The sequence below is a fragment of the Gavialis gangeticus genome, unplaced genomic scaffold (genome assembly GCF_001723915.1).
Source record: "Gavialis gangeticus isolate Ggan-Ray unplaced genomic scaffold, GavGan_comp1, whole genome shotgun sequence".
Classification (NCBI taxonomy): domain Eukaryota; kingdom Metazoa; phylum Chordata; order Crocodylia; family Gavialidae; genus Gavialis; species Gavialis gangeticus.
The window spans coordinates 3,910,374-3,918,803 of NW_017729027.1; the positions used below are offsets into that span (position 1 = coordinate 3,910,374).

Sequence of the window (8,430 nt, forward strand, 5' to 3'; positions counted from 1 at the left end):
ACCCATTGGACTGTATGGGTGTCTACGCCACAGTCCCCCAGCTTCCTAATGAGAATGGGGTGAGAGACAGTATCAAAAGCCTTCCTGAAGTCTAGGAAAACTATATCCACTGCCACCCCTGCATCCAATGATTTAGTGACCTGGTCGTAAAAGGCCACCAGGTTGGTCTGACAGGACCTGCTGCTGATGAACCCGTGCTGGTTGCCCCTGAGCATGCAGCTCCCTGCTGGGCCCTCCTGGATCCATGCCAGAATAATTTTCTCAAACAGCTTGCCCAGGATCGAGGTAAGGCTGACTGGCCTGTAGTTCCCCGGGTCCTCTTTCCTCCCCTCTTTCCTCTCAAGCTCATCACACACAAATTGCTGGTAGTACTTAATATTTTTAGGCATGTAATGTACTGTGCTAAACCCCATCTTGTAAGCACTGATTTTGGTGGAAGTGACACAGTTGCATTTAGATCCCTGCTTTGATTGGTGATGGACTCCCTGTATCAAAGGTTATGGCCTGGACAATGTTTGAATGCTTTTAAAAGAGGAAATCAGTCTATCTACATCAGGAAAATGTGTGCACCAGATATCACTAAAGAAAGAATGTGTGCATTGCAGGTAACGTGAATTGTGTTGGGCATCATTCCATGGAGCACATGAGAAAGCTTTGGACATACACATTGCGTTGACAGACAGACATGCTGAGATCTTATTGAATTCTAAGCCATAGTTTACAACAGCCTTCACTACAGCTTGTGCAACACTTGAAAAAATTTATATATGTGAGTTGAACTAGCCCCATTTGAAAAACAGGCAGGTCACAGTCTTTCCAGCTTCCAAGTACAAATAAGATGTGGAGTGCATAATCATCCTGTGCATCTGCTGCATCATCTGCACATCTGAAACTGATTCATATCCTGCCAGTGCAGACTTTGTAGACTGAACAGGAAAAGTAGTTACTCCTGGTGAAGTGTGTTTACACACGGGAAACTGTCAGTATTTGGTATATGCTTGTTGAAGTACTCCCTTAGTTAAGGGTTATCAATTTTTTCCAAAGGTATGTTGGCAGCAGTGAATGCCTCTATTAGCTCAAATGTACCTTCTCTTCTTGTTAAACCGCTTTCAGTGGTTCTTTTAAATACCAAGAACATTGTTGTTTGTTTTTTGTTCCGACCTTCAGCCTCTGCCAAAGCCTTTTACTTTATATGTAATTCGGACTCTTTCTGAATACACACACACACACACACACACACACACACACACACACACACACAAATTTATATTCAGAAAGAGTATGAATATATAAGTGAATTGCTTATAGATATAGATATATAGAAATATGTGTCTATATATCTATATCTATAAACAATTCGCTTTATATACTCTGCCACCTGCCAAAAAGGCTTGCTTATGCTCTCTCTCATTCTCTGCTTGAATAGGACCTAGGTTGAGGTGTAATGGTAAAGAGGACACAAGAAATAATAGGAAAAGGCTTCTCCAGGAAAGCAAAATGCAGATGTAACACCTACTGGAGGCAAGGATTGAACCTACAACCTTTAGATTGATAGGCCAACGGACTACCAGTTGGTCCAAACAACACTGTTGTTTTCTTAATACATCCACAGTCATATTTCAAAATGAACAAAACAATTTACCATCATCTGAATGTAAGGCTCCTACAGAAGACTGCATTATACGATCCTGAGCTTGAATGTATTTAGCTTTTTAAAATGTCTTTTCATTCATTTTCAAACTGCAGAATTGCATTTAACTCCTTAAATGATGGCACTGAAACATATTCACTTCACTGACTGGTGCCTCCACTTAGTCTACATCACTAGTAGACAGTGGGTGCATCTACACAACATGCTTTACTTGAGATTAAAGCCAGTTACTGCATAGTAAGTACCACCATCCACTCATTCAGATGCTTACTGCACAGTAATTTGCTCTATTTGTGAGTAAATTTACTACCTGTAAATACAAGTAGCAAACAGTTTCTATTGCTTACTGCACAGTACAGCGCATGTAGACAGTCAATTGGGAGCAAATGTGCTCTTGTTTAGCTGGGCAGCATGGGGCAGGAGATTGCTCCCTGCCCCACAGAGCTGCCTGCTGCTACGGCAGGCTCCATCACCAAATCCTGGGTGGGAACCATGTCCCCCTGCCCCAGCAGCAGGGAGTTCCCAGCCCCCACTTCCTGATCATGATTGCGGAGTGGGGGCTGGGAGATTCTTCTCTCCCAGCCAGGGCCCTGTGACCACAGCGCCCCAGCTGGGAGAGAAGAATCTCTCAGCTCCCACTCCCCGATCACAAAGCAGGGGCTGGGAGCTCTCTGCTGCTAGGGCAGGGGGACATTGTCCACTTGCAGACTCTGGTGGCACAGCCTGCCCCAGCAGCAGGCAGCTCCCGGGAGCAGGAAGCAATGTTCTGGCCCCCGCCAGGAGACAGCTGTCTCCTGGCCCCATGTTCCCTGCCAGCCCCTGGGCTAGAACCCAGGGGAGCCTAGAGATCCGGGAGGCTGCAGGGGCCTGGTGCAGAGCCGCAAGGAGGAGCAAATCTGCTGCTGCCCTCCTGCACGCGTAGAGTAAACTGATCCTGCATTATTTGCATATGTAGATGTGCCCAGAAACTCTCAATCACATGATCTGTGGCTGCAATGATTGTTACATTGCCTTTGTATTGTTGCAAGCATTGGGACATTCTAAAACAGCATATCATATGAATGCTGTTCATACACTGGGGTGGTGGTGGGATTGGGGGGGTAGATTGATTTTGGAAGTAATTGCAGCCAATGCGATATTTTCTGGTGATTATGGACAACACAGTTTCTGCAAAGACCACAAAACCTTAATCATCATGCTATCTGGGCCACATGGTTCCCCATCACTTTAGAAACTGGGCAGCAGGGAAATGGCAATTGTTTCCACTGCTCCCCTGATGACAAATTTCTGGGCTGGTTGGAACCCCTGTGGGCTAGATGGCATGGATCCACAGGCCAGATCTAGCCTGAAGGCTGGGGAATGAGCACCTTATCTATGGAGACAAAAGCTCTCTGGAGACTTATGAAGGTTGCATACAAATGTTTTTGTCTTTTCACATATTTATATGCTAAATAGTGCAACATCAAACAATGGTTCACGCAAGAAAAGCGTTCTCTAAAACGGGACTGCTTTTCTCTCAAAATACTGTTTTCAGAAATCCATGTCTGAAGATGAAAAAGTAAATGTCTCTCAAGTATTTTGGAAGGAATACACATAAGACTAAGGGGGTGTTATGACACAGGATCTCTTTCTTATCACCATTTTTAAAAATTGGGACTATTATATTTTCATTCCAGTGATTTGGATAAAAGCCTTCTAAAATCAGGGGTGGGCAATGATTTTGGCTGGAGGGCAGCTTAATGAGTTTTGGCAAACTGTTGAGTAGCCCTGCCCCTTGACAGGTACCCTGCCCCCTGGCCGCTATCTTGGGACCAGAAGTCCCACCCCCTAACCCATGACCTTTGCCACCAGAATTCCCTCCCCCTGCCCCCAGAAGTACTCCTTTTGAGAAGGGGGTTTGCCATCTTGGAACTGGGAAAAAAAATTATATTATAAAAAGTAAAACCTTGACAATAACATATTTTAAATATATATTTTTGTCCTGATTTATGTGTGTTTGTGTGGTGTATACAGAGATGACTGCATAATAACTCAAAATGAGGTCTTACTCTTGTATATTGTAGGGGAGTGTGGAGGGGTGGCGGGGAGTATGGGAGTAGGGTGTGCTTGGAGGGGTATGGGTGCATGTGTGGTGGGGTGTGTGCACATAGCAGTGAGCAAAGTACCCCCCAGTGATGTGCAGATGTGTGTGTGGGAGGAGGGTTTGGGGGCAGATGTGGGTGGGTGCAGGGTTTGTGGGGTGTGTGATTATGTGTGGAGGAGGGTATGCTTCTGCAGTTTGTGGGAGTGGGTTTGTGGTTATGGTGGGGTGTGCATAGGACCCCTGTATGTGCCCCCTGGAGCCAGTCAGCATCCACCCCTGTCCTGCAACAGCTCAGACCCACGGGCCCTGTGGCAGCTCCCCACCACCACCAACAGTGAGCAGCCCCTGCCCTACACCACCCCGCTCCAGACTTACCCCCAGCAGAGCAGATCAGCTGGAACCTATGCACAGCCCCAACCTGCCCCGCCCTACCCCATGACTGCTCTGAACCACCTGCCCATGGTGCATCCTGCTGCCCCCTGAGCATGCAGTGAGGTTGGGGTGGCTCCACAGTTGGACTGCCTTTCTAGACAGCTCCTTCCAGCTACCACTGCCACTGACCCCAGCCCCACTGCACAGACCTGACCCTACATGCCCTGCACCTGCTCCAGGCTCACCTGCCCAGGTTCAGCAGTGGTGGCGCAGGACAAATGCTGTTGCAAAGTGTGAAGGGAAAGCGGCCACTCCCCCTCCCACTGCCAGGAGTTCCCTGCTACAGCCGCCCAGAGCCCATGCTGAGCTGCCTTGTGTCTGCTCTGTGCTGCCACTGCTGCCCCACAGGGCAGTTCAGAGACAGTAGTGATGGTGGCATAGATGCAGGGCAACCCAGGGTGGGTTCCAGGCAGCTGCAGCAGAGAACTGCCTGCTGTGGGAGGGGAAGGGGCTGCTTTCCCCCCATGCTGAGCAGCAGCTTTTGTCCTGTGCAACCACTGCTCAACTCAGATGGGCAAGCCTGCAGCAGGTGCTGTGCAATGCAGGTCACTGAGGCCGGTGGCAGCAGCAGCTGGAAGGAGCTGCCTGCCACCCGGGCTGCCTAGAAAGGCAGTCCAGCTGTGGAGGTGCCCCAGCCCCACTATGTGCCTAGAGGGTTGCAGGATGTGCCACAGCTGGACTATGCCTGGGCCAGAGGACTAAGGGACCTGCCGCAGGCCTGACAAAGACAAGGATCCGGCCTGTGGGCTGTATTTTGCCCACCCCTGTTCTAAATAATATTAAAAATTGTGGACAGAATTAGACACCACCAGTCAGTGAATTGCTTAAACATTTCTGGAGGGAAGAAAATCAAGGCTGGGAGCTTTTACATTTTTCAATGAAGATGTATATGATCTTACTTGAGATTCAAAGGTGAGATAATAATCTGCTTGTAACTTAACAGATAAGATTCCCTTTAGAGAGAAGCCACCATTTCCTTCACTATCTTTGATTAAGCTCTTAAACTTATTTTTTTAAAAAAAGGCCCATATATCTTCAGGAATATATATATCAGGAATTAAGCTGAAGTGTTTGGTCCCTTTGGCTATAATTTGCCAAAAACATTGCTTATTATTTTTTCTGTGGCTACCAGCTCCTTCCATAGCCTCATTTGATATTGCTTCTTTTTATGTCTATAAATGTTTTATGGTCTATTTTAATCTTCTTGATCTGTTGAAAGCTAGCACAGTCATTTTTAGACTTCTGTTCCTTCAAGACATCTATTAAATCCTCTTTAGCTTTAGCATACTCCTCATCGAACTATGATTTGTACCATTGATACTGCCTATTCCCAGCAGAGATGCTTTCTTTTGTAAGGGCATTTTGCAACTCTTGGACAACTGCTTCATACTGGGTACTTGTTTCGTTGGGTTGCACCCATACAATTATAGCTTAAATATATATACACCCCCATGTTATGCTCAGATTTTAATTCACTTCAGAGGGGAAAGATGAAATCCATAAGGATTTAACTAAGCTGCATCATTATATAGGAGGAGAAATCATGTCATTAATTCAAAAATGGTGTGTTATTAGGTAATGTTCTACCCTATTATCTGGGTTGAACTAGAAATTAATTTTCATAATGAGAAAACTTTATGAATGAACACATGCACATCATGCCTAATTCAAAGCCCACTCAAAACCAGTGTGGATTTTTCCATTGACTCTACCAGACTTTGGATCAGCTGAAAATGCAGAAGGTTGGACAAATTCAGACATTAGAAGTTAAACGCTTATTTTAAAACCTATATATGGTATGAAAGCCAGGAAAGTGCCTGTCAGCTTGCAACAGAAGGTGGCATGTTGCCTATCCTCCTGCCTGAACAGTGAAATGACTCTGACTTACAGGCTGCTATAAAAAAGTATAAATATTCCTGTTAAAAAATAAAAGCTTTCCTTTCCCTAATGTTTTTCACTGCTGCATCCTTTAATAATTGAGATTGCTACAATGTGGCCACAATGAATTCCAGGCTCCACAGCAATAAATAGCAGTGTTTGGAAGGCTGCACATCATTAGATTATTATAACCTTTAAGTAACAGAGTGCCAGCTCACAATGATCCTAAAGGTATGTGTATAAGTGCTTAACAAAATTTGCTTACATTCCTCCTATTAAACTAGTAATTCCAATAGAAGCTCCATCTGTCTATATAATGTCAGAACATAAAAACGATCTATTCTCAGTTAAGTGTATAAGACACCAGAAATAATTTGCTGCTTTGTTAAAGTAAAGCAAAGTACTCTTTGAATAGGTTAGCTCAGGTATCCTACATGGCTTTGCATAGTATACATATACAAATACTTGGAGCTTAGGCTGTGCCATTGACTGGGTGTCCCTGAAGCCATGTACTGTCTGTATGAACTTTCTAAATATGAGGGTGATAAAACATTGGAACATGCTACCTAGGCAAGTTGTGAAATCTCCATCCCTGGAAATCTGCAAGAGCAGGTTAGACAGACACTTGGCTGGGATGGTTTAGTCAGGGATGATCCTGACTTCAGAAAGGGTTTGGACTAAATGACCTTGTGAAGGTCCCTTCCAGGTCTACTTTCCTGTGATCCAGAATTTATTCTTTGGCACTGAGAATATTCAGCCAAAATGGCACAGATACTAGCGACTGGTAAAATTAACTGTTAGTCTGGAAATTGTTTTTTAGATACAAGAACTAGCGCATAAATATTGTATGTTTATGCACAAGCAGATTATTTTGAGCCATTTGTTTTCTTTTAATCCACGTGTAGATGCTTATTATCATTTCCTTGTACTATGGTCTTCTTAAACTGTAATTTGTCTGTTTTCCAAGTTAAAATGGACAAGAAAAAGGTATGCATAGATCACATTATAGAACTATCTGTATGACTGTGCTACAAAAGATTTTTGATCCCCTGACCATAATAATGCAAATATTTGGGAACTAAAGAAACATAAGCAGCTCATTAACAGAAGAGAAAGTATCAGCCACCAGACCTAAACTAGTTCAGATAGTTAATTGTTTGAGCTCAGCCAAATATCACAAATTAGAGACTATGGACATCTCATCCTGTTCAAGTCAAGGTAGGTTTTTCAAAGCCATTCCACATAAAATCAATAGGGTATAGGGCAACTGTGCTAAATTTATCAAGATCAGTAAACTATACTAGCAAACCATATTTGGACTATGTACAAATTTAATACTACACTACTCTTTCAAGATCAAATTAATGGTACTTGCAAAACCTCAAGTAAACAGCTTACTGCAGAAGAACCACATAAGGATTGGCGCCGGCCTTCTGGGCTGTGGACAAAGTTCCGATCAATCGTGCAGAAGGTTTACACTGCTGTTTAGGGTCACCTCAATATGTCTGAACCCCATTAGTCACCATCTCCCATTTATATCTTACCTTCCAGCAAATAACAAAGACAATGCCATGTATTTCCTGTTCCTTGAGCACAGTCCTTCTAGAAATCAGTACATCTGCTACTTCTCTCTTCCTGTACACTTGTTTCTAATTATAGGCAGTAGAAAGAGGAAGTGGGATACAGAAGGGCCATTTCCAGGAAGAGGATGTTGTGGGATTGGTGCAGTTAACTCTGTCCTTGTGGCTTGCAGTGCTCCAGTGATTTCTAAACTCACTGCAGGGAGATGTGGGCTAGCAAGATATGGACATCTGATAGTAGGCTGGATTGCAACTAGGGTTGAGTTAACAGGTTTAATTGCATAGATAGCTAGCATACATGGGCTTGAGTCTGTGTCTAAGGTTGACACCAAGTAGCAGCTGCAGTTTCAGGGGTCATGGTGCCTACACACCTGATGCGTGCAATTTCTGAACAATGAATCCATCTCAGTGTGGTCCCACCCACTGGTTTTGATTCTCCCCAGACCCTTCCCTCCCAAAGCACAGAGCTCAGCTCTTCAGGTCCAAAAAGTATGTCTACACAGTGACTGAAGTGTAATGTAAAGGTAGCTCAGCAAACTATAAACAGAAAAAAATGGGTACTAATAGCAGGCAAGCTGCAGCAGAGCAATAGGGCTCTGGATCTGTGACCACTAGGGCTGTGCGAAGCTTCACTGGCTGTTTCGACTCATTTCAAGCTCAAAACAGCGAAACCAAAACAAAATGAAGAGCTTCAAAACAGCCCTGAAACGAAATGAGGTTATTTGAAATATTTCAAAAGTTTTGAAACGTTTTGAATTTCAAAGCAGCCCAGTGGTGGGAGGCATTGGAGAGCCAGGGGCTGCACT

General features: G+C 44.3%; 1 long non-coding RNA gene across 1 annotated transcript in view; it reads right to left on the minus strand.

Moving 5' to 3' along the window:
* The window catches only part of LOC109299840, an 8,693-nt gene extending 1,029 nt beyond the window's left edge, over positions 1 to 7,664 (minus strand). Inside the window, exon 1 of the long non-coding RNA XR_002098015.1 lies at positions 7,589 to 7,664. This is a non-coding gene — a long non-coding RNA (uncharacterized LOC109299840). The remainder of the gene's footprint in view (positions 1 to 7,588) is intronic.
* Between the last annotated feature and the right edge of the window lie 766 nt (positions 7,665 to 8,430).